Here is a 26,009-nt window from a genome sequence, read left to right as displayed (position 1 = left end):
TGATTGCCAAATTGTGCATGTAGCAGTTAATCTCTAGCTTTTAATTATTTTCTGATTAACTAGTACTTATTTGTGGCCATTCACACCTAAACTGTAAAACTGCTGGAATAATTGTCATGTCTTATTTAATATTACCATTATTTAAATACATTCTTATGTAATCTTAACTTATTAAAATTATTTCTGTATAAATACAAAAGATATCTTTATTATACTTATAATCTAAGTATAAGACTGGATTATGAACTAGGTAGCTCACATCAAGGGTAAATTTTAAGTGGATTGCAAAGAATATTATCAAATTTAAGTTAAAATGAAGAGTGGACTTTTATATAATGAAAATTTATAATGTAGGACAGACTGCTTCCTTTGGAAGCATTCCACTCTTCATTATAAATTCTTTATATCCTGTGAAATTACTTTTCAACCATAGAAGGTTGCATTGTGACTGCTTCCATACAACCTGTTCATAGTTTATATATAGCATTAAGTTTATAATATTGAGTTCTTACAATATTGATGACACTTTCAGTTAGTATTGATAATATCTCATTCATTATATCTTGATTGTAAGATATTATTCCACATACTTATGATTTTTATTTCCAACAATTATTAATTTGTTCAGTGTTGCAGAACTTAGTCATTGTTGTATATTGGCATGACATTGGCAACACAGTCCCCCCCTCCCCATAATCTTTTGTAACATAACAAAGCAGTACTTATTTCAGCAGATAATTTTAAAATTTGTTCAATAATATTAGACGTTTAGAAACTTCTAGGAAACAGATATGCTTTCAGTAAGCAAATTTTCCATTAAGTAAGTGAAATGATATTTTTGTTAACATAAACAATTCCCCTCTTCCTCATTGACTGTTGTAAAATCAGCAACACTAATAAAAAGTAAATTTTGATAAATCTGTAACTGTAATTTGAGTGAGCGAACAGTGTCTTCCAAAGAAATTTAATCTGACCCACAACAATGGTCGGATAGAATTAATACTTCATTAATTTCTAACTTGGCTCCTGGTCTAAGTATGAAAATGGCAATCTTTGATATTCCTTACAAAAAAGTATGGACTGACTTATCCTTGCCTAATAAGTTTTATTGGGAATGTTTCCTCTGATGTTTCTTTGAAAATAAAATCCTCTTTGAAATGTTATTTTTAAGATTAGTTCAACCAGTGCTGGTGTAACTTTGCAGTTACAGCTTTCAAATTCATTTTTTGTGGTTTGATGTTTAAATTCAAACTCTGAACCCAGATACTTAATGCAGAGGTGCCTCCGTAGCCAGGTGGGCAGGAGCAGCAGTGCGTAGCACACGCTTCTTGGTTAGACCGGGGTTCGAGCCCGTGACCACCAAATAAAAAGGATGCGGAAAGGTCAGGGAATGACCACCGCATATTCCCGGAGCAATATGGCCTTAGTTGCTAATGCTCCTAAAAACCAAATAACAAACAAACAAACTTAATGCAGAACTAATTATCCATATTACAATGTTTTATTTAGAAAGGTTTTTTTTTATATTTCTAATGTATTAAATGTGGATAAATATGTTGTGTGTTAGTAACAGTAATACTAATAAATCTTGCATGTATTTAGATCAAAATAACAAGAATCTAAAAAGTTAAAAAATAAAATACTTTCACTTAGCAAGTAAAACACCATAATTGTTAAATAGGAGTATATATGCTCACATGTGAAACCTGATAAAATATAAATTGAAATTAAAACGCTGTGTAGCATGTCCAGGAGCCAAATTATCCTTTTCATTGGCATAAACAATAGACCTCAATTTTAGTTAGTCTTATATAATAATTTAACACATTCTGCAGTTTTGTTAAATTTAAATAGTCTATTGGTGTATCTAAATATGTATCTATTTAAATAGATACATTCTGAGATTCCAGTGTAACAAGATAATCAAAGCACATATAACTAATCTTATGAAAGATTGATCTGATTATATTTCAAACCAATAAACTACTTCAATTTGAGAGAAGTGTGGAATTTGTGTTAAGTTATTATATGAAAACTTTAATCATAACCATCATTTATAATTATAAAAATGTGTAAATTTGACAACTGAAACTACACATTTAGAAAACCACTAAGTACAAAGGAATTCTTAGTAAGTTGCTATCAGTAATTCTCAGATATTAAAATAATTGCCATCTATGATCTATAGAAAATATTTTAAGTATCTGTTTTTGGTTGTCAGTATAGCAAACTTTTATTTATTGTCATTTTTATCCTGTTTTCCAAAAATTGATAGTGGACTTATGAGATTTCCATGTCTTCCCTTGTGCTTGCTGCATCCTATCATCCAAGGTCGGATTTAGATTTAATTGAAGTTCTGTGATGCAGCTGTTCACCCTGAACCCTAAGGTCACAGGACTTCAGACTAACAGTTATTCTAAGAAGTAAATTTTTTTTTATGTGTCATTTTTATTAAAATACTCTACAAGCCTTTGCTGCAAACTTGAAAAAAGGACCTCTAAAAATGTGTGCTCCCCTAACTGCCAAAATCGAGCATTGCCCTCAATTTGCCCTTGCCCACAATAACTTGTTTTTATAGTTTGATTTGATCCATGAAAAGTTTGAAAATGCATGGGAAGCAGGGGACTTACGATACTCTGGAGGGGGATAGTTTTATTTTGATTTACAGTTTTGTCTCAATGTGTTATCGACTAACAATATGGTAAAGCAGCACTCACATTACAAGACAGTTATGCACAGAACTTAGGCTAATAGTCCAGTTCAGTTGGATTATTAATATGCATTAGTTGGGTAGGTTGGGTGTGGATTCTAGTGCATACTGATAGGGTGGGTTTATTTCAGTCCATTTTCAAAAAGATGGCATCTGCTGAAATTATAAGCATCATCTATTTAGAACTCATTTACCTTCCAATACCACAAATTCATACTAAAGGGGCTCCACTTCTTAGCAGGGTTTTTTGTTTCATTCTATAGTCTTGAAACAAAATTTTACATATGTTTGTCCTGCTAAGGATCTCTTTTAATTATTTATATATTTATTTTACTTATTTATTTTTGTCCTTGTAGTGATCAAGTAGAGGCATAAATTTGTTACATATATATGTATAAAACTATACAGTATATATGATATTAACCAGTAATTTCTTTCTCTAAATTTTCTGTGTGCTTAACAGTTGAAAATTTCTGCTGTATTTCTTTTGTTCAAGTTGCTTATTTGTGTCACCTTATATATATATATATATATATATATATAAATATTACTCTGGTATTTACCACTTTGTATACATTATTTTAAAAATGAAACTCATTTTTGACATTATAATTATGGGTAAATATATGATATCTCTAAAGATGCACAAGTTACCATTACTGATGATATTAATTTTTCAATAACAAAAATATCTAATTTATATACATTCTGCTTTGCTAACATTTTCTGCTTTTGAATAGCCTCATCATAGTGATCATTACATGAGTTACTGTTCATTGAATTTCAAGATCTGTACAGATAAAATCTAGCTTTGCTTTGCAAAGCTAGATTTTATCTATACAGATCTGGTTGATTGCAGCTAAGTAATTATCAGCCTGTGTGCTATAGCTTGCATTCTTTCTAAATGTTTAAAAATAATGGTGACTAGAAAAGCTAGTCACTGTGTCCAGAAAGTCTGCACCATAGATCCTATATTCATACAAGTTTCAGTGGTATGTTTGACAAATTTCTATATGCCATGTATTCACCAAAAGTTAGTCAAATTTACCTTAGGAGAAGTTGAGTAACATATATTATAGCACCTGTGAAAATTAATGCTTAATCATATATTCACCATATAAGTTTATCCTCCCTTATTTTTTAGTCATCTTCCACATCCCACATAAAGGAACATTACTCTAAAATCTGCATCGAAAGCAGTCTATTTTAAATTCAATTATTTGTGCTCTTTCTTTTAAAAGTTGACTTTGTGATATTTTATTATATGCACAGTAAACTGTAATGAAAGTAGTAAACAAATGCAGTAAATAAAGCAAAACTCAGAGTCATAGGTGACAACTTGACATCATTCTGATTTATCTATATATGTACTTGGGAGGGTTTAATTTATGTAGCAGCCATTCCTTGCCTGTTTAGTATTGTACTCTAAATTGGTTTCTCTACATCACTTCTTGATGCTGAAACAGGTTTACTACAAGAAATTGACATTCTTGAAAGTTTACTTTTCAAGAACCAAAAGTGAACTTTTGAGCTTGGGTTTACTTTTCTAGGACTCAGAAAATAAACCCTAAAACAACACCCAATGATTTCCATAAACTATTCATCTAATGAAGAACAAATTTTTGGATTTTAAATGGTGAAAAGAGATCTATATTTGTTTAAAAATATAATAGTTGTTTAAAAATGTAATAGATTACAAATACAGTTGGTCGTCGACTTACGACCGACTTCTGTTCTGACTGACAGGTCGTAAGTCGATCTGGTCGTATGTCGGCTATATATTTATTAACAGTATTTTTTAACCTTTCTAATCTTTTTATAATTTGTTTTTATAATCTTTTTATAATTTGTTTTTATAATCTTTTAAATTTTTATCATCTTTTATTTTTCATTTTAAATACAGTAATGCTTTTATCTTTAAAAGATAAAAGGTCTCTCTCTAGGAGGTTAAATTCAAACGCTCTGTACATTTTAATTGGTTTATTATTCATACTGTTTATAAAAAATACAAAACTACGATCTATAATTACATATACAGTATTGTCATAATTTGAAAAATAATACTGTACATAATGTACTGTAAACACAAAAATACAATCTAAAATTAATGTAAAAATTAATACAAATGAAATTTACAAAATCAAATTTTTAATCTTTGCTTGTGCTGGGTTGTGGATCATCAGGGTCATTTTCTTGAGTTGAGGTAGGGGATGTTTTCTTGATGAGGAACATGCTGAATTTTGTTTGAACAGTTTGTTTCTTTTTTTCTTCATATATCTCATGATAGCAACGCACAGCGTCTTGAATGATACGTTCAACCTTTGTAAATCGTTCGACATTAGCGTCCATTGCTTCGAAACTGGCGAGAGCTTTATTTAGTTGCGAAAAAGAATCTGATAAACCCTTTGCAGTGAATTTCTTTTCTGGCTTCTCTTCTTCTTTCTCTTCTTCCTCCCTCGCTTTTTCTTGTGCCACTCTCTGTGCTTCCAATTCAATCAACTCTTCATCCGAAAGTTCTTTTGTCTCACATGCTAGCAACTCCTCTACGTCTTCTATTTCACATTCTAATTTAAGATTTTTTGCAAGTTTAACTATTTTTTCTGTAATCACTTCCAGCTCCTCTCCTTTTTCAGATCCTTCAAATGTAGTATTCGCATAACATTTTAGACACTTTTTCCAAATTCCCGACATACAATTCTTTGATACACATTCCCATGCGGTCGAAATATTCTTGACACACTGAAGAATGTTGTACTGCTTCCAAAAGTCTCGCAAAGATAAATCAGCATCAGAATCTATCGCATCGATGGCTTGTGCGAATGTCGTTCTGAGATAGTGAGCCTTGAATGCTGAAATAGCACCCTGATCCATGGGTTGAATAAGAGCGGTTGTGTTAGGTGGCATAAAAACCACTCTAACATCATGATGAAGGTCATCCAGATGAGGGGGGTGGCCAGGAGCATTGTCTATAACCAATAAAATCTTGAAAGGGATACCTTTCTCCGCACAATATTCACAAGCTTGGGGAATGAAGCAGTTCATGAACCAGTCTTCGAACAGTGCTTGAGTCATCCAAGCTTTACAGTTTGAACGGTAGTAAATGGGCAGTGTGTGCTTGTTGATGTGCTTAAATGCACGAGGGTTTTCTGAATGATAAATGAGAAAAGGCTTCAGCTTAAAACCTGCGGCATTCCCACCAAGCAACAAAGTTAATCGATCCTTAAAAGCTTTGAATCCTGGCATCCTTTTTGCTTCTTGGTGTATGTACGTACGATTAGGCATGCGTTTCCATTGCAAGCCTGTTTCATCTACGTTGAATATTTGTTCCAGTAGATAACCTTCTTCTTTGATTAAAGAGTCGAAACTATCAACGAATTTTTTGGCTCCATCTTCATCTGCACTTCCTGCTTCTCCTGTGACATGTACATTATGCAAAGCAAATCTTTTTTTAAAACGCTTAAACCACCCAGTACTAGCCTGAAAATCTTGTGCGTAATCGTCTCCGGCGCGTGATTTTAAACTCTGAAACAAACTTCTAGCCTTCGCTTGCACTGTGTGAAGGCTCATGGGTGTATTTTTTTGTATTAAATCTTCCATCCATATAAACAACAATTTCTCCATTTCATGGATGGGTCCCTGTCATTGTTTGGTTAAAATTGTACACTTAATAGGTGCAGAACCTTTCACAGCTTCCCGAATTCTTTCTTTGTCCTTAAGGGATACCTTTCTCCGCACGATACCGTGGAATGTGATAACTTCAAGTCACGGGCTATCGTATTCACTTTCTTTCCACCTTCATACTGCTGGATAACTTTCATTTTACGCTCTAAATCAATAGTTTTCCTTAACTTCTTAGCTGGCGTATATGTAGATGAAGGCATTTTCCTTTTACTAAACATTTTATGGGTACAGTATTTCAATAGAATTTGAATTAATACACCACACACAACAGATGCTTGAAAGCGACTGAGTGTATGTGACAGAGGAGTCTAAGAAATTTTATTGCTCGCAATTTACCGCCAGCAATTAATCGCTAGCAGTTTATCGCATAAACAATTTATTGCCTACAAATATCGCCAGGCAATACTGTACATATAAAATTTATTTTTAACTTAAGTAGCATAGCATGTTTTAGGAGAGTGGGGGTAGGGCGTGTCGATTAGGGAGGTACTTATAATTATCCCAACGTGACTGATTCTGAAGATTGCATAAACATTCATTTTGAATTTTTGCAGTGTACTATGACATACATAATGTTATAATTAGTTTAGTTTAAAATTAATCAATTGTTATATTGTTTAAATAATGGATTTTTTACTATTTTTGTGATACATGTAACTATGATTTATTATTTATTTATTATTTTTTTTTTTTTTGTGGTCGTAAGTGCGGCCGGTCGTAAGTCGCATAGGTCGTAAGTCGACGACCAAGTGTATGTTCATATTAAGTCTTGTCTATAACCCTAAGTGCATGCCTTTATTTAAGTTTAGGATTAGCGTATAATTTGGCCTTAGAATTTTGGATGATTTTTAGCACTTAAAAGATTAAGTTTTTTATTGCTTTTTTATTATTTTTTGTGCTTTTTATTATTTTTTTTTACATGTCTTTTTGTGCTTAAAATATACACCAAATTGTATGGTGTTTGTTCTTTTTACAAAAACTGGAAAATCATGATTTTGGCATGCTAGATCTTGAAAACATTTGCCACCTGATACAAACAAGATAATGCCACCCCCTCTCCATTACAGAACGGTTCCCACAGTACCGTATTTATTTATCCATACTACAAAAGGTTCTTTGATACTATTCATTTAGCCATCACTGAGAACCAACATCTGGATGTGGTCAATTTCTGGATTCCATCTTCACATATCCCTACTTAGAATAGACTTTGAATTCTCAGGTAGAGCCATTTGCATTTGTACTGTGCATCCCTGATCTACTTTGATTATTTTAAAATATATGCATATTATCACCCTGTGTATAAATCTCGGAGTTCAGAAAACCGAACACAGTTTTATTCCAAATTTTACCTACCTATCTCAAATTGTGCTTGTGAACAACATACATTTCTATTGACTTTGGCATGAGCAGTATTTCCAGTTACATTTTAGCTGTGTAGCATGAACGTGAGTGTTGGGTTTTTTTGAATACAACTGACACTATGTAGTAAGTGGTATAGCTTCAATTTCCATTTTTTGTTTTGGAGACAAATATGGCTCCAGGTTATGGCTTTGAAATATAGTGATGATAGTGAAGATGAAAGAATGTTGTATTTTCCACTAACAGAGGATGGTAACAATATTAAATTAGATAGCAAAAATGACAGCTCACAGACTGCTTACAGAACAAGTTGTGAAACTAACAGATCACCATCACCATTCACTTTTAAGTAAGCTTGGTGTGACAGCTATCATAAACTAAACCAATCCATTTGATGTATTTATATTTAATTTTTTAATGATAACGTGGATTGAGTTAATTGTAGGTGTGAACAAATGAAAATAAAGTGTAGTTCATAGAAGCAAATAAATGATAAATTGCCTGTTTACAGGATTTTAAAAAAAATTTGGAGGAAAATGATATAGCAGCTTTGTCTGAGATAACCATCAGGTTTGATAGGCAGGAGGAAATTTTATGGGCCTTTTTTGTGCAAGATATGGCCAAATAGATGTTGGGGGGGTGCAGAATAGTTTGTTACCCCCCTGGAAAAGTTTGGCTTTTTCCATCCTGCAAAGCTTCCATGATGCCTCATTTCCTTAGTTGTCTAAGTGCAATTCTGAACAACCTTTGATATAACATTTGCTTGTAACGTTTTTTTATTATTATTTATTTATTAATATAAGAATTGTCGTAGAATGCCGCATATCCCGGAGCAATATGGCCTTAGTTGCTAATGCTCCTAAAAACCAAATAACAACAACAACAACAACTTTCTCAAAGAAATAGTGGACAATAAATCAGTCTTTTAAATTGCTTGATTTTGATGTTTTTTTTCTGTCCACTCCCCTCATTTCCACTCTTCATCAATAAACAACACTAAACAGCTGCATTCTTGTTTCTTTGTTTCCTTAACTGCCTCCATTCTAATTCCATTATTATTATTATTACAGTTTTTTTAAATTATAGGCATTTCCACATGTTTTCTCTTTAACTGAGCAGCATACTTTACTGGTGCCAACATTTAGATCATATCCTCCTTTAAGTTTCCGTAGCCGAGTGGGCAGGAGCGGGAGTGCAGTAGCACACGCTCCTTGAGTAGACCGGGGTTCAAGCCCCTGCCTGCTGAATACGGTCGATCTGCCAACCCGCACTGGACCAGCGTGGCAGATTATGGTCCATTTCCCTCAGCATGAATTGTTGAGGAGGCTTCCACCCTGCAGTGGGTTGAGAATGGCTGCACTTTACTTTTTTTTACTTCTTTAAGTTTTTAGCTAATATAATGGAACTTTTAGTATGTCAGGTTTGTGTTACGTGAACTAACTCTACCAAATAAAGAATCTGTATAATCTTTATACAGATATTCAAAGTGATGTATTATAATTAACATTTTTAAATCATATGGCCAGATCTTAAATTTTGATTTCATCATAGTGAATGCACTATGTGCATTAATTTACTATTAATGCACATGTTAGGTGCATTAATAGTAAATCGAGTGTAGCATATTCGCTTTACTATTGATGGACTGTCTAGCATTAAAGTTGTTTCTGGTCTCATAAAATATTCAAAAGCCTAAAAGTTTTTCAGTGACCATTCTTTCTTTGAAATTATAACTATTTTGTAAAGGTTTAACAGCATATTACTTTAAGAAAATTCTATCCCAAAGCAAAATAGACAAAAATTTAATACCATAATCTTTAAACATAATATCACTTTGGTAAAGAACTAAATTGAATACTACCTAGAAATTAAATAGATTTGTTCTGTATTAAAAAAATAAATAAAATAAAAAATCTCAGAACAAAAATATTTTGAACAATTTTCACTATTGCTGTTTTGTGCAAAGACACTATGAGCTGGTTTTGTTTTGTTACCTGTTCATATGGTTTCTGTCTGGATGAAAAGCAGTAACAAAATATATTTGGAATGTTTGTGGTTCACATGTTTAGTAATTTTTTTTTTTAGATACAGAATAAACCTCTTAAATTTCTGTATAACATGTCTTTCTTTACTTAAATACCCTAATTAATGCAAATTATTTAAAGAAAGGACTTATAATAGTATCGATAATTTCATCATTAAGTTTTAGCAAGGGCTTATGCTTTTTATGGTACTCACCTCTTAATCCATATGATATGAAGACAATTTAAAGGGAAAGTTTAATTTAAAATGCCATAAGGAAAAAGGAGTGCACTATCCTTTACTTAGGTTGTCATACATAAAGCATAAGCTCTTGCTAAATCTTAATGATACCTTACTTAATTACAATTTCTTAAATCAGAATTTAAAAAAAATAATAAAACCTGAAAAATTGAATTTAACTAGTTTTGGATTTAAATACTAGTTGCATAACAGATTTTTCTTTCATTTTTAATGTTTGTATTGCAATATCATACTGGTTTCAGTATTAAGTAAGACCATGGAATCTCTAGTAAATGATACAGAATCAGCTGAATATGAGTGGTATTGATCACAGTGCAAATTCATGAAGAAGAAGTCTTGCTTAATCATCCTTCTTTATTATTATGAAGACATAAAACAACTACTGGATGCTAGAAACAGCTTCAACATTATTTACCTAACTTCAGTGAAGCCTTTAATATGGTTTCATGTGAAAGGTTAATATATAAACTGGAAAAAGTTAAGGTTACTGGAAAGAACCTATAATGAACCAGGAATTGGCTAAAAACTATGATATAAGAGGGTAGTCTTAAATGATATTCTTCAGATTTGACAAGTGAAGCAAGTGGAATCTCATAATTCATTCCTCCCAGTAATTGCCCCTCCTGTTTTTAATCTTCCTTAATTACATTGATTGACAAAATTTGTTAATGATTTGAAGTTAGGAAGAGTGGTCAATGACCAGAACAGACTATGTTGCTTCAGAATGCCTTGGATAGATTGAGATATGGCTTGAAAAAGGTTTATTGTTTCCTTCTAAATGTAAAGTTTTGCATTTGTGAAACAGAAATCCGAGAGTTATAAGCTGGTGGTGTGAAGGGTTAAAATTGGTTCAGAATGAAACATATTAATCATAAACAGGACACCATGTCTCCTGTTTGGTTTATAGGAGGCCTTTAGAATACAATGGTGGACCACATTTAGAATGTTGTATTCATGTCTGGAGGTCATGCTTGCAAACAGACATAAAGCTTCTAGAGTAGGTTCAAAGAAGGGTGACCAGAATGGAGGGAAATGCCAGTCGAGGCCCATGTTAGAATGGCTTAGAAGTTGAGATAGCAAAGCATAACTTATTGATTGGAGGAGGGGAGTTAACTGAGGTACATAAGGGCCTGAAGGGGATCAGCAAAATGCACAACAGCTGTATTCTTACTGGTAGGAGATTCAGTTACCAGTGGGATGCAATTCTAAAATGTTTTGATGGGGAAAATACAATTAGTTTTTTTTTTTTTTTGGTAGGCCCAAATTAAAGGCTGCTTCTTTTTTTGTCATATAGCAATTCTAATACTAAATTGTAATCTGAGTACTTTATCCATATTGCTTACTGTATATAGATAGAATAACCCAATGTGTAGAATTCTGCAGTATGGAATTCTCACTGTCAGTTCAAACATGCTCTATGCCACAAGCATACATTTCACTGTTTTAACAGTGAGTACATTCTGCTATTCAGAATATCCAGCTTTCTAGGAAAAAACTACCAATCTTCAGTCCTCCCTCCCTCTCTTCCCCATCTTCCTCATTCACTGCTTTTAAGATGAGGATGGCAAAACTTGATTCTTTTAGGATCTATTAATATTGCCAAAATGATGCAAGGAAGTAGTATTAAAGTAACATGTGCCTAGAAAGAAAATATCTCTATATGATCATAAAGTAGTATTAATTGTAATAAGTGCATCTGCCATTCATCCCCCTTCAAATTCTACATTAATTTTTGTTACTTGATCATTTAGCACTTTGAAGAACTTAAAAATGCTGTGTAAGCAGAAACAACTGCCATCCAACTAGATAATCAGTCTGAATTGAAGTCACATTAGTATCAGTATTTTAAAGTGAAGAAGCAGATGTATGGATAACTAATATTCATTTATAGTATTTAAAGATACCATTTAAATGTAGTTTTAAAATTACTCATTTTGAGTAATTAGCTGATAATGGAAACATTTTGGACTTTGTGGGGTAAGGTGTATTAGCCACTTTCCATTTAAAGTAGTTTAAAATCTTATTCTTTATTATATTTAAGCCACAATTTACATTCATTTAATTTATAGTAAGGCTGATCTATTTTTTTTATAAGGTAACATCAATAGTGGTAATCATGTATCCTATTACTAAGGATGTTTAGGTTTTAAAATTCAAAATACTTGGAACAATTGAGGATTTTTTTTGTGAGTGCAGAATGTTTAAAGATGTTCTAATTTGAAACATTGTGCTTTACAACACACACTATTATATTGAATCTTGTTTTTAAATGCTTTTAAACTCTGTGTTAGGGGTGGGGGTTCAGTTTATATTAGTTACTATGTTATTTGTATGAATAATCAGCATGAACATGAGGTTTCGTTATCTTCTTGTATAACACATTTACCAGTCATTTAAGAACATTTTACACTGTTTAGTAATTTTGCTCATCGACAGTACTTTTTTTGTTACTCATTTAGGTATTGCTGCTGACTTTGAAGTTCATGATCTTTGAATAAACATCCTCAGAAAGAAAGCAGTTTCATTATTTGTGGTAATTCTCATTTTTAAATATTCTTTTTTTCAGTATGAACTGATGTGTTTTCATATAGTTTCACTGCCATACCATTAGCCCTCTTTATGCAATTTTTGACCCTTATTTTGGGGAGAAAAAAAATTAATCACCTAATTCCTCCTTAATTTAAATGTGCATGTAATGCAAAAAATATATAAAAGTTAAATAATTTAACTGTGCAGTTGCTTCTTAAGACCTATTCCAAAAGATTATTGGTGAATATATATATATATATATGTATGTATGTACAGAATCTGTGTGATTGAAATTTTGATTTCCATTCAAATTCATCTTTTCTGCAGAAGAAACAAAAAGAAATATCCAAAAATAATGCATTTGATATAAATTGGAATGTCAGTTATGAAATAAATTATATATGAAAAAAGTGATGACAATTACATGTAGTTCATTAATATTTCTGGTGTGTGTGTGTGTAGAAAAAAAATTCAACAGTATGGCAGCCTCATTCAAGTACTGTGTTTTATTATATTATCATGGAATATTTATATATATTTATATGGGAGAAAAACTATATATTGTTTTTTTTTTTCCACTAAACATCTCATACATTGCTCCCAGGCAGGGCAGATGTGATGCAGTGGAGCTTGGAACAAGATGATGAAGTTAAACTGACCTGCCTAAACAGTCTTGAACACTGATGCCATAACTTGACTTGGTGGTTGAAACAAGTGTGGTAGAACAATTCCATCGTTTGAAATAATGATTCACTGTATTGATTATATAAGGTACAGTACTGTTAACTAGAGGGGAACATTTTGGGGGGGAAGTATAGCCATGAGTTTTCTATTTTAAAAAATGCTTTTATTTATGCTTTTATCTTAAGCAAATGTATGAAACAGCTTTGTGATTTAGTAGTACAGCTGTTCATTTGTATTAATTTCTTTACAAATAATGATTTATAAGTGCTATATTTTCAGTTTGTTTTTCAGTTGCTCCCATTCCTTCAGAATTTTCAGACTTTTGCCTTCTTATCTTATTTTGTTCTGCTTCAAAATTGATATCAGAAAATTTTAATTTACTCCTTAGTTATTTTATTTCTGAGTTGTGCACATCAGTGTGTGTGTGAATAGACAGGTTTACTGAAATTTCAATGGCTTTAATGTAACTGTGCAGTTGAGTTTATTAATTCTGATTTCATTTCATATATGATATGTGTGTGTGTGCGTATGTGTGTATGTGTGCGTATGTATGTATACACACATACGCACACAAAAAAGTTTGCTAAATTGCAAGATTATATGATATGTTGGATATAGCAGCCAGTGATGTGACTGATAAAAGTGGTTTAGTGAGTTACAGATGAAGTTTGTATATGGTAAAATATTTTTTGTAGAGTTTTCCTACTTGTTATGGAATTAGTCTTTATAATAATGAAGTTTAATAGCCAACCTACTTTACTGTTCAAGTTTGGTTTCCGTATATATTCTTTTTGCACTGTTAAGTATATTTACTTTTAAGAAAAATTTTAAATATTTAAGTGCGAAGCTAAGTTTAATAGTAAATCCCAGATTTATTTCTAAATTAAAAAAATATATCTATTAAAAAGTGATGTTTTAAATCATTTTCAGGATTTTAAATTAAGATAACTATAATTTTAGAGAAAAAAACTTTCTGTAAAGTTATTTAGAGACTGACTGTAGTTTGGCTGCCTAAGTGCAAAATCAGAAATCTTTAAACATTATAGATAATAATTTATTATCATATGAATACTTTATCAGTTTGCATCTTTTCTTTCAGATGAATTGTTGGCTAACCTGTGTTATAGCCACCAGAGGCTCCTGTAGGTATTTATCAGATATTTATGTTCTGATATGCCACACAATTAAGTACCTGCCTAAATGTAAATATACAAGTATAATAGCTGCAGTGTAACATGAGTATTATTAAACTTCTTATTGAAATATAGCAACATACATATATTTTTTAATACTTTGAAATCATGTATAATAAATTAAATTTGTGATAAACTACAGTGATTGCAAAATTTATGATAAATGTGTGTGAAAAGCTGCTGCGATGCTTTGAAATATTGTGCCGAGTATTATTGCAAATCACTCTAAAATTAATCACTAGTACAAAGTGACAACCAGTTTAAAATAAATTGCAACTTCAATTTTTAAGAAAAATGGTTAACTGGTCAAAGTATACATGATTAAGATGACCTTGCACTGCATGTATACATTTAAAAATATACTCTTAAAGTATTAGGAAGAGTGCAGGATTACACTAAGCATACTGATCCTTGTTTTTCTTGCAGCATATATGATATAAATCATTGAAATAATTGGAAAAGAGTTAAATAGAATATTTTATTGCATGAAAATAATAAATATATTAACTAGTATAAAACATATTTTGAAGAACAGATGCCAGAAATATGTTCAGTCACAAATCTGTTGAATAGATTTCTTTATTTTTGAATCAAAGTATTTTCATGATATGCATGCAGGCCCTTTCAAAAAAAGCACCTCCATGCACAGGCTCTAAAGGGTTAAATGTGAGTGTTTGAAATTCACTGATAATATTCTTATTTTTAATATACATGTATAAGTTCAGATGACCATAGCTGATTAACATGTGTGTGTGGAAAAAAGGTATAATACAATGATATACTATAAATTTCACCACCAATTAAAGTTTTCACTAATTATAACACCCCCCCCTTCCCAAACTAACTCAAACATGTCAATGCACATGCCTTAGCGCCTTTGTTTTTCTCTTGTTTGGGGAAATGTACTGATATTTCTGCTCAGCAATATAGCCCCGACCCCCATATTTCATCTCATATATTTGTACATGCACTTTGTATTGGTGCATTCTGTACAAATATTAATGAAGTGATCACCTGTACAATATGTGCCAGAATTTAAACTAACTTTTTTTTTATGGACTTCTGCCAAATTTGTTTTTTAGAACAAATGTACAAAATGCTTAATTGTTTGATTGATATATTTTTATATTTATCTCTGTTGGATACTATTGTGTCTTTAATTGTGTATCTTTTGCACATATTAATTGGTGAGCATTAGTTATTTATTTTTTTATTATATTTTTTTTAATTAACAGCAACTAAAATAAAAGCAACAGTTCATTCACAAGGAAACCAATTATATTTAAATTTAATTGGTAGTCATACAAGCAAAGCTCCTTTTGTTATTGAACATAATCTCAGGTATTTGTTTAATTAATAAATTCATCAAAATACTTAGATCAGCGGTTCCCAACCTTTTTTGACTTGCAAACCCCTTTCAATATAATATTTTTATTGCAAACCACTAAGCCTATTTTCTCTGAAATCATATAATACTTCTGAATTTTTATTATAAAATATTTCCAGTACTATGTTTTTATAAGCGATATTGCATAATAATATAAAATTATGCATAACAATGGGTCTTTCAGAATGAAAAAAAAATTATCGTGTTAAATAAATGGAAAACATTTATTTAACACGATATACTGTAAGAGAGTAAACTAATTATAAAGAATTTTGGGAGATGTGGTTTCTTTTGTTGGCAATTCTTTACCTTATATTTAATTTTATTTTACTCTATTGTTAATCATTAGTTATATTTTGTAGTGTACAAAAATATACCTATGTAAATCTAAGCAGATGCCATTACAATTTTTTTAGTGTGAGCCCCGAGGAGTTCGCAAACCACCAGTTGGGAATCGCTGCCTCAGATTATATAATTAATTAAAGAACCTGATATTAAGTAAATAACATCTCTTTTAGTTTCATTACGATTTTGTAGGTAGCATCAGTTAATCATTTTGCCATTTTACATGTGTTAATGCCACATTTTACATGTGTTTTTGCACCATTAGGAAAACAAAATAAAGTATTTTTAAAATGTATACACAAAGCAGATAATATAAAATATGTTGTCTCGTGATGATATGCATTTTATGATGCATTAATTTTTCAATTTGGCAGGAATATTTTGACAGAAAAGCAGATCTCTACTAAAAGTTATGAATTTCAGTTTATGATGGTTATCCTTGCAACCATGCTGTACACAGTTGATTACAATATAAATATCCCTATCTATCTGTACACACACAATTTTGATGCATCTGCTTGATGAGTTTTTGTCAAACATTTATCTCATTATAATCAGATAAATGTATTATTTACATCAAAATATTCAATTATTAAAATTATCTACAGACTTAGAGTGAACTTGGTTCTAATCTTTTATGGTGTTGGTGGCAGGTCCTTTCTTGCATTTACTTAGGCACAAAAATCGTAGCATAACACACAGCAGGTGTATGTGTCATTGCAGAGAAGCACATATTAAGCAGTTGATCAAAATAATTTATATACTGCTGTTTGTTATGATTATTAAAAATCTTGATCTGTTCAGCTGAGATTTTTACTTCCAGAGAGTTGTCTCATTGTCTTTACTAAGAATGAAAAAAATCACTTGTACGACACTACAGAATGTACCAAATTTGATAATAGTTTGCTTTGTGCATCCAAGAATCCAGTTACATGAGAAAAAAACAGTGAACATTTAAAATGCCAGGTTTTCACTTTGAACCTTGTACTTCATTTTACAATCTACAATCTATCATTTTATCTACAGTATGTAGATACCATTATAGATTATTGAATAAAACAGAAGGAAATTGCTAATCAAAGTGTTTTGCTTTAGTGAGTCCGTCCCTTTCTTAGAACAAGTAGTGATAGTACAAGAAAGCTTTTTAATTGCAAGTTGGTTTATTTGCTTTTTTTTAAAATACTTTTCTAATACAAACAGCTACATCTGTGTGCCTCTAGTAGTGAATTTTGGAAGTATTTCTTAAGTCATTTTTATCTGCATCATTACCATAGCATGCTCACTAAATATGCATGCATTCTATTAGTTATCTTTCTTTGCCAATGCTTTGGAACAAGTGAAGTTCAATTATAGCTGCCCTGTATGTTGCATGATGATAGCTGGCTTGCATCCATATGCCTGATAATTGTATTAGTAATTAAAAGTAATATTAAATTTTGACAGATGGCTATTAGTAGTTCATTAAAAATTAAGAGCCTATAGAAAACAATACAGAAATCTGATCAACTGTATAACCCTCTAGCAAGTGCATTGTAGAACCATAGAAACCAAACAAAACTTAAACTCTCTATTAACATTTTGTGAGTGCAAATTGCAGCATTCCTCAAGTCTTTCTCTAAGTTTGAGTGTGCAATGATTGCAACAGTGATGAATGGAAGTGAGCATTGTGCAGAAAAAGTTACAAAATGGACCACTGCTACCGTGGGCACACATGGTTGATCACATTCTGAAATCGAGTGCTATAGTTATCATAATCATTTGTGAGCAATAACTTACAATGGCTTTTAAAAAAAATGGACGCTTAATTAACATGTTGCAGAGTACTAGTAGAACTTGCCTTTCCAAAATAATAGCATATGTCAGCATCATTAAGAGTTTCATCTGATGAATGGATTACAGTGACACCTACTGTCCGAGTAATGCCAGAAAAATGTTGGTATTCAAATAAAACAGATTCACTTCAAATTTACTAACTAGCTGGCATGCTGGTATACTTGATACACCAAAAATAGTGATACTTATGAATTTTAGTATTCCTCGTGTATGATGTTTGCTTTTGATCCTATCATTAATATTATTTTTTAATTGGAAAAGCTTATCCATAAAGAAATTCTTTATGGCATCATAAAGAATGTATGTCAAAAACATTGTTGCTATGGCTTTTTCAGCTGTTCATTAGGCCTTAGTTTTTGGATGTAGAGGTAGGCAGCTTTTTTTATAACAAGAAAATTGTTTCTGTTAATGTTTTTTTGATATTTTTATACAATATGGTGTCAGAATTAAAAATAAAATTTAAAAATTTCCCAGTTTTAAACTATTTCTCAAAATTTGACTGGGGAAGTAAAGAAATGTGCCAGCTGTTGTTATGGTTTTTGTCCTTCCTCTAAAAGTAAATGTCAGTGTAGTTATAAACCTACCCCCAAACATGAAGTAAAGGATGTCGTGCAGCTAAAGATGAGGCTACTTGATGAATGCACAAGGAACCAGAAATGCACCTAGTGTTGCATTTCATTTTGGATGTCTCTTGCCTTAGTCCAAAATATTGTGAGACAAATTTTATGCTATTCTCTTGTTAGATTGGCTATGCTCTTCCCTGGTGAACAGTCATGCAAATGTAAGCTGACAGTATATATTTATGGATAGGTGAAATTTCATTCCACTTTAAGGTAGTTGTTAATAATTAAACTGATGATCCATTCATGTCACACATCTGCCATGATATGAGGGACAAATCTTGCCTAAAAATAGTCACAAGGGTCCTACTGCTGGAGAGTTAATTATTACTGTGAAACTTGAAGTTACAACTATAAATAATATAATTCTGTAGAGTTAGCATAATGAATTTTGCCACTATTTATAGCATGTTGTAAATAGTGACAAAATAACCTCAAATCATGCAGTGAAATTTTCCAAGTCACTTGGAGAGTATCTTTTACTTCAACAAATCTTTGACTACACATTTTTAAAGAGGTGCAAAGTCTGCAATGATTTCTTTCTGAAAGCAGTTGGAATCAGTTGATGTGAAAGAGACAATCCAAACAAATGGTTTCTTTCTAGAAGAAGTTGAAATCATTTGATGTGTAAGACATGATCCAAACAAATGCCCACAGATTGAAAAATTGCAGGTAAATTAATGTTTGAAAACCAACTGTTTTCAACTATTAACAGCCATGTTTTTATATAAAATGTGTGTATTTTGTCAGTTAAATTTAATTTCTAGTGCAGTGTGGACTTTACAGAAATCTCCTTTTCAAAGAAAATGTTCTGATTTCCTCCTGCCTTTTGTGACAAACTCTGGCTGCTTTCAAAAAAAATTGCCTGTTTTGTTCTGAAAATCTGATGTTTTCTTTCTGCCTACAATTGTCACTTCTCCAGTTTTTTTTTTGAAAGTCAGAACTTGTTTGCTATGCATATACATCTCAAACTTGTGTACTAATCCTGCTGTACCACTTATGAAAATTTTATAACACCATCTTATGGAGATGTTACTTTAGAATAGAATATCCTTTTAAAGGTACATTTACATGTAGCACATGTTAAGAACATTGTTGCACATTTATGTTGTGGATTTCTTTTGGAAATAATGTTCATGGATTTTGTTGTTGTGGACAAATAATGTATATAAACAGACTGGACCATTCAAAAGAGTGGGAATTGCTTAATTGACACACACACAGGTAGTATGCTTTAAAAGCAGCAAAATTTACATGCATAAAGGTGTGTTTACACTGATGGATTTTTGTCCAGAATATTTGTTATATACATGTAAAAATCCAAAATGGACTAGCATATCTATTACAAATAAAATTTTCTGAACTTGCTGGAGAGAGTATCCAGGATTGCTCCAAATGAAAACTGAACTGTTTTCATGGACTTTGACATGCAGCCAATATAAATTTTAGTCGGCATTCATACTGTCTATCCAGTTTATCGACTGTAAGAACTTCAGAAATAATGTAACTTCAGTAACCAGGCTTAAAATGTTACCCTTAGCAACTGTATACTTCACTGATAATGTAAATTATGATTCTTGAAAACATTTGCTCATGCAAAATGCCAACATGAAATTTATAAGTAGAGAATGTGTAATTATAAATTTCACCTATTAATCCTATTTATTTTCAATTTCATTATTAAATTTGGGCCTATTATAATATAAATTAGAATTTACAAAAAAATTATATTAGGACTTTCACTAGAATTCCAAATTATAAATATACTTTAATAATAAAATCATAATACATTCCCACATAAAGGCTTGGTGGAATCATGTTTATTTTTTCTTAATTTTCAGTTTTTATTAAATAGGAATTGTTCACCAATTTTTATTAAAATATTTTGTGTTATGTATAAAAATAAAAAAATCGCAATATTTGAGACGTGTATTTAAGAAATTTCTAGAATATTTGAGTATATTACAGAAAGGTATAGAACGTTGCAATTTATTCTTGAATATGCTAGAATGTTTTGCAATAATATAAATTGAGGAGTAAAAGGTGTAACTTATAAAATCGAACACTTGTATTCAGAAATAGTGTTTGATGTAAGTTTTATGTGTTTTGTGATAAACATCGCAAGAAATAAGGAACTGAGTGTTAAAAAAAGAAGAAATGCTATTATAACTTTGTGTGAAGAAAGTTATTTCATGAGAAGTATCTGCAAAAAATTAGCTGTTTCGTTTAAAGGAGTACAAACTACCCTTCTAACAATTTAAAGGACAAACCACGATTAGGAGGAATGCACTTAACAACGAGCACAAGATAAGATTATAACACATCTAAACACAATCAGTGACTTACTGCACCTGAAATCCGAGCTGAGTTCAGTAGGAACAGAGAAGCTCCCCTGTCTACATCCACATTAAAACTTCAGCTTAAACAAGCGACTTCATGGTTGTGCCATGGTTCACAAACCCTTATTAAAAGAAAAATCAAAAGAAATAGTTGGCTTGGGCTAAGAGCCATCAACATTGGACAGTTGAAGAGTGGTAAAACATACTGTGGATGGACGAAACCAAATTTGAAATTTTTGGATCCAAGCATAGAGTTTGTGAGACAATAAACTGAAGAAAGAATGGCACCACATTGTTTAGTGCCTACAGTCAAGCCTGGTAATAATTCCATCATGGGGCTGCTTCCATTTCTGGAGTGGATGGAATCATCAGATTTGAAGGAATTTGAAGAATAGAAGGCTAGAAAAACATTCTTGAACATAATGCAATATCCACTGGACTTTGACTTTGTGGAAGAAATTTTATATTACAACAAAACAGTGATCTGAAGTTATATTCTCAAATAGGCCTATGGGGCTGGGAAATTCCATATTCAAGACAATTAATACTCAAACACCAGCCAAGTAATTAAATATTTAATAAAATAAGATAAAGTAAGATGATACAGTAAACTGGACTATTACAACAAATGCTAAAAGAAATAAAATTGGTTAAAACAGTTAAAAACCAGCAATGCTAAAATGGTTAAAATAAGTTACAATACCGGAAATCCGAATCGCTGGGTCCAATCGTCGGGAACCACCTCCCTCAGTGGCTACTGCTTACATTCCCTGCTATCCGGGCCTTTCAGAGCATGTGGCGCGGGCACTACGGGAGTGACCCGCTGTGTGCAGCTTCTGGGGTGGAGGTTGCACACAGTGGTGTCTCAGGTCAAAGACCCCGTAACCTGGGATTCCACCAGTAGTGTAGTTTATGAGATTAAGTGCCCGGATTGTGGGGATTGTTATGTGGGGGAGACAGGGCGATCTCTAAAAGACCGTCTGGGGGAACATTGGACTGCCATCAAGACCACGAACTATTCTAGGTCTGCTGTGGCAGAACACTTTTGGGAGAAGCAACATCAGATCTCCCCTGAGGATGCAGTCATTACTGACTGAATGAGTGTTCGATTACACCCCATTTTTGAGGCGATTGTCCTCAGACGTGATGATCGGTTCCACATGGCACGCTCCCAGGTCACTTCCGTCTCCGGTGTGCAAATAGAGAATACTGACGATGTTCCTGATGAGTCACATGAGTGCCATGGGCCTGTTACTTAAGGATGTGTCATTGTAGCAATGGTACACTGTTGAGAAAGGAGACAGTTGTCTCCGAAAGCTTCGGATTTCTGGTATTGTAACTTATTTTAATGATTTTAGCATTGTTGGTTTTTAACTGTTTTAACCGATTTTATTTCTTTTAGCATTTATTGTAATAGTCCAGTTTACTGTATCATCTTACTTTATTTTATTTTATTAAATATTTAATTACTTGGCTGGTGTTTGAGTATTAATTGTCTTGAATAGTGACATGAAGTACAGCTTTAAGCTGTGCAGGAACTTTCTAGCAACTAAACAACAGGAAGGGGTACTGCCAATTATGATGTGGCCGTCCCAGTCTCATGACTTAAAGCAAATAGAATTTTTATTGGATCATCTAGACCAGTGGGGTCAAACCCTTTCCCCGTACAGGGGCCATGTTCAGAGTTAGATTTGTTTTGTGGGCCACACTGAGTGATTTGAAAAAAATTAGTGTGTTACATTTTCCATATCTTGTTACATGTACAAGGAAGTTTTTGTTTCATGCAGCTGTTTTTTATTTTCAGGCTATATATATATATATATAAAAAATGCAAATTCCCAACACTTATATGCAACAAATCTGTCGGTGATTTGTTTTAGATTTTATTAAAATTATAAAAATATGACTTACTCTTGTTTTTTTAAATAAATACCTTACTTTTACTTTTAAATTCTCACTTTAGAAAATTTTCAACCTAAAAAGGATCACTGATTTTCAATATTAAGGTGAATAAATAAATGCACTGGCGTTCAAAGAAAGTGCATCACCCCCTAAAATTGTAATTGTCTGTTCTGAATAACGTAAGTATATGGCAATATTTCTTACAGATTGCATCAGATAAGATTGCCACGCGTAGGTGATGACGTAATATTGCATCAGCTGTTACTTTCAGCTATATAATCGCGCTCTGCAAGAGTTGCAGTCATTCCTTGCTTGTGTCAGGATAGGAGTTACGTGCAGTTGACGCCACAAAGAAAGAGTGCTGTTGTTACTGTACATGAGGAAGGATGTTCTTCCCAGCATATTGCTTATAGTGTCTTGTAATCAGTAACAATGAGTAGATTTCTTTCCAAACTCAAGAATACTGGTTCTGCTGATAGGAAAAAAGGAACCGGAAACAAAGAAGTCTCTACACCAAAACAGGACCGTGTTTTAAAGCGCTTATGTCTCAAAAACCTTAAAGCTTCTTCGTCTGAGCTGAAAAGAGAATGGAAAGAACAGGAGTGGTAGCAAGTGCAGTAACAGTCAGAAGATGCCTCTTCAAAAATGGACTTGTAACCTGTTGTCCTAAGAAGAAGCCCTTCCTCACACAAAAAATGAAAAGGCCCAATTAATTTGGTGTAAGGAGCCTGTCAAATGTACCCACCCCCCCGAGCAGTGGATGTCAGTTATTTTCTCGGATGAGAAGAAATTCAACTTGCCTGGCTCTGATGGGAGACAAACGATTTGCCATAGATTGGCGAAGAATACTATCCAGACTGTATGGTGTCTACAGTCAAATACCCTACCAGCCAAATGATATGGGGGTGCATTTCATATCGCAGAGTAAGTCATCTGCAGTTTATAAAAGGTTCTCTAAATGCCAGTGGATACCTGGCTATATTGAAAGGCAAATTGCTGCCAACCATTAGAGACCATTTCAACCTGCCAAGTAACTGCATCTTTCAGGATGACTCTGCTCCTTGTCATCGGGCGAAAAGTGTAAGTAGGCACTTCTCTAGTTACTTTACTTTCATTTCTGCATTAGAGGTTCGACAATAATGTGTTTATGTTTGTTACAGGTTAAAAAATGGTTGGAAGAATGGTCCATTACAACTCTTAGCTGGCCAGAAAACAGCTTTGACCTGATTCCTGTAGAGAACTGTTGGCATTGTGTGGCATCTACAGCTGCCAGAAAGAAACCAAAGACCCTTCGTGAACTTCAGGATACCATAATTTTTGTTTGGAACCACAAACTATCAGTTGATTGTCTTCAGAAATTGATCTTGTCAGTGCCTTGACGTTGTGCTGCTGTCGTCAGGGCCAGAGACAGTTCAACTAAATATTAGTTTCACCTGGTGAACTGTTGATTTTTTTTTCCACTTAAAATGATAAACTGAAGCAAATTGAGGGCTTCTGATATTAAATAATATTTAATAATAATTATTATTACGCAATGTCGCTTATATAAACGTAGTACTAGAAATAATTTATAATAAAAATTCAGTACTTTTATACAATTTCAGAGAATATAGGCTTAGGGGTTCGTGATAAAAATATTATGTTGAAAGGGGTTCACGAGTCAAAAAAGGTTGGGAACCGCTGATCTAGACCATCAAGTCTGCGAAGGCTGCTCATCTTCACAAAATTTATGGGGAAACCTTGCAGAACACTTGGAAATGTTAGGTTATTAGACACTTAGTCAAAACCCAATTATAAAATTAATCGCCAGAATTTCCAGGTCTGTGTAATGAAGTGATGAAATCTCATGGAGGATAATATTAATTTCAATACTGTTTAGTGTAAATTTTCCACTGCTTAATAAAAAATCTTAAAATACTTTGTAGTGCGTTGTTTTTTAAATTAAACCTTACATTGGCATATGCTGTAATTCCAAACTGGTAGGCAGGAATGTACATTCAATTTAGTATTTATAATTTAATATTCAAAAGAAATATCAGTTCATATCAATAAAAAAACATCATAATGAAATAAATGATATGAATTAGTCTGATTTCTAATCAGTGAGCCACGTAATCTGCAAAAAAAAAAAAAAACTATTGACGTAAAAGGAAAAACTGAATAGGCTTGTTTAACCTATTATTTTGAAAATATTCCTAAAAGCTGTTTATACATCCTTGTTGTATGAATTTAATATTGCAGCCACTTGGTTAGCATAATGTTGAATTACAAAATCAAATGCTGGAGAAAGAATGCAACCAAAAATGTGCCTCAGATTTTCTTTATTTTGAATCACCATGGTAATAATAGGTTCCATATTACCAGTTATGCAGAAGAATACTAGTCTTTGCTTAATCATTACCAATGCTGGTGGTAATGATCAGTGGTGTATTAGGGCCGGAACAACATTCCGGTACTTTTTTCTGTTTTAACAGAAAAAAAGTACCGGAATTAAATTTATACACCTAATATTATGAACAATGGCATAATCAAAGGGGGGGGAGAAATATCTATTTTACCCATTGCTACTAAAAATATATATTAATAGTAATCATTAAAATTAATAGATTTCTTTAAAAATTTATTTAAAAACAAAAATATAAATTTCGCAATGAAACTTGAATGTTTCTTACTAAAGTACAATGTGTTAGATAAAGCGATCCACCAAATGATATATACTGTGATGTGTACAAACGCTGCATTTTGATTTCCCATGAGCTGAACGCTAGAACTGGTTGTTCTATGAACCGTGAGTCTGGTTACTGTACAGTCGATGTGGCATTATCATATAGTCTTCTGGAGAACGAACGTTCCGGTACTGTTTTTTTTACGACGAGCATTCTGGTACTATTTTTTTTTAGTAATACACCTCTGGTAATGATTAAGCAAAGGTAATGACATCAACAGCATACATCAGCTTTACATACATATTTGACCAAATTATAACAATTTTCAACAGACATTAGTGACTTGGCACCTCCGTAGCCAGGTGGGCAGGAGCACCAGTGCATAGCACACGCTTCTTGATTAGACCAGGATTCGAGCCTGTGACCACCAAATACGGAGGATGCGGAAAGGTCAGGGAATGACCACTGCATATCC

General features: G+C 32.4%; 1 protein-coding gene across 3 annotated transcripts in view; it reads left to right on the top strand.

Annotated features, from left to right (window-relative positions):
- The window catches only part of Prp4k (Pre-mRNA processing factor 4 kinase), a 301,728-nt gene extending 287,282 nt beyond the window's left edge, over positions 1 to 14,446 (top strand). For 2 of the 3 annotated variants that reach the window (XR_016547202.1, XR_016547200.1), the window contains exons 18-20: positions 12,496 to 12,569; positions 13,170 to 13,336; positions 14,349 to 14,446. The gene's annotated coding sequence lies outside the window, so the exon portion shown is untranslated. The remainder of the gene's footprint in view (positions 1 to 12,495; positions 12,570 to 13,169; positions 13,337 to 14,348) is intronic. The other variant, XR_016547201.1, reaches the window with a different exon arrangement.
- Positions 14,447 to 26,009: the final 11,563 nt, after the last annotated feature.

Source organism: Mastigoproctus giganteus, chromosome 7, assembly GCF_048544385.1.
Source record: "Mastigoproctus giganteus isolate SK-2022 chromosome 7, ASM4854438v1, whole genome shotgun sequence".
NCBI classification, from domain to species: domain Eukaryota; kingdom Metazoa; phylum Arthropoda; class Arachnida; order Uropygi; family Thelyphonidae; genus Mastigoproctus; species Mastigoproctus giganteus.
The sequence above is the reverse complement of the archived record's forward strand: the minus strand, read 5'-3'. Positions and strand labels throughout refer to the sequence as shown.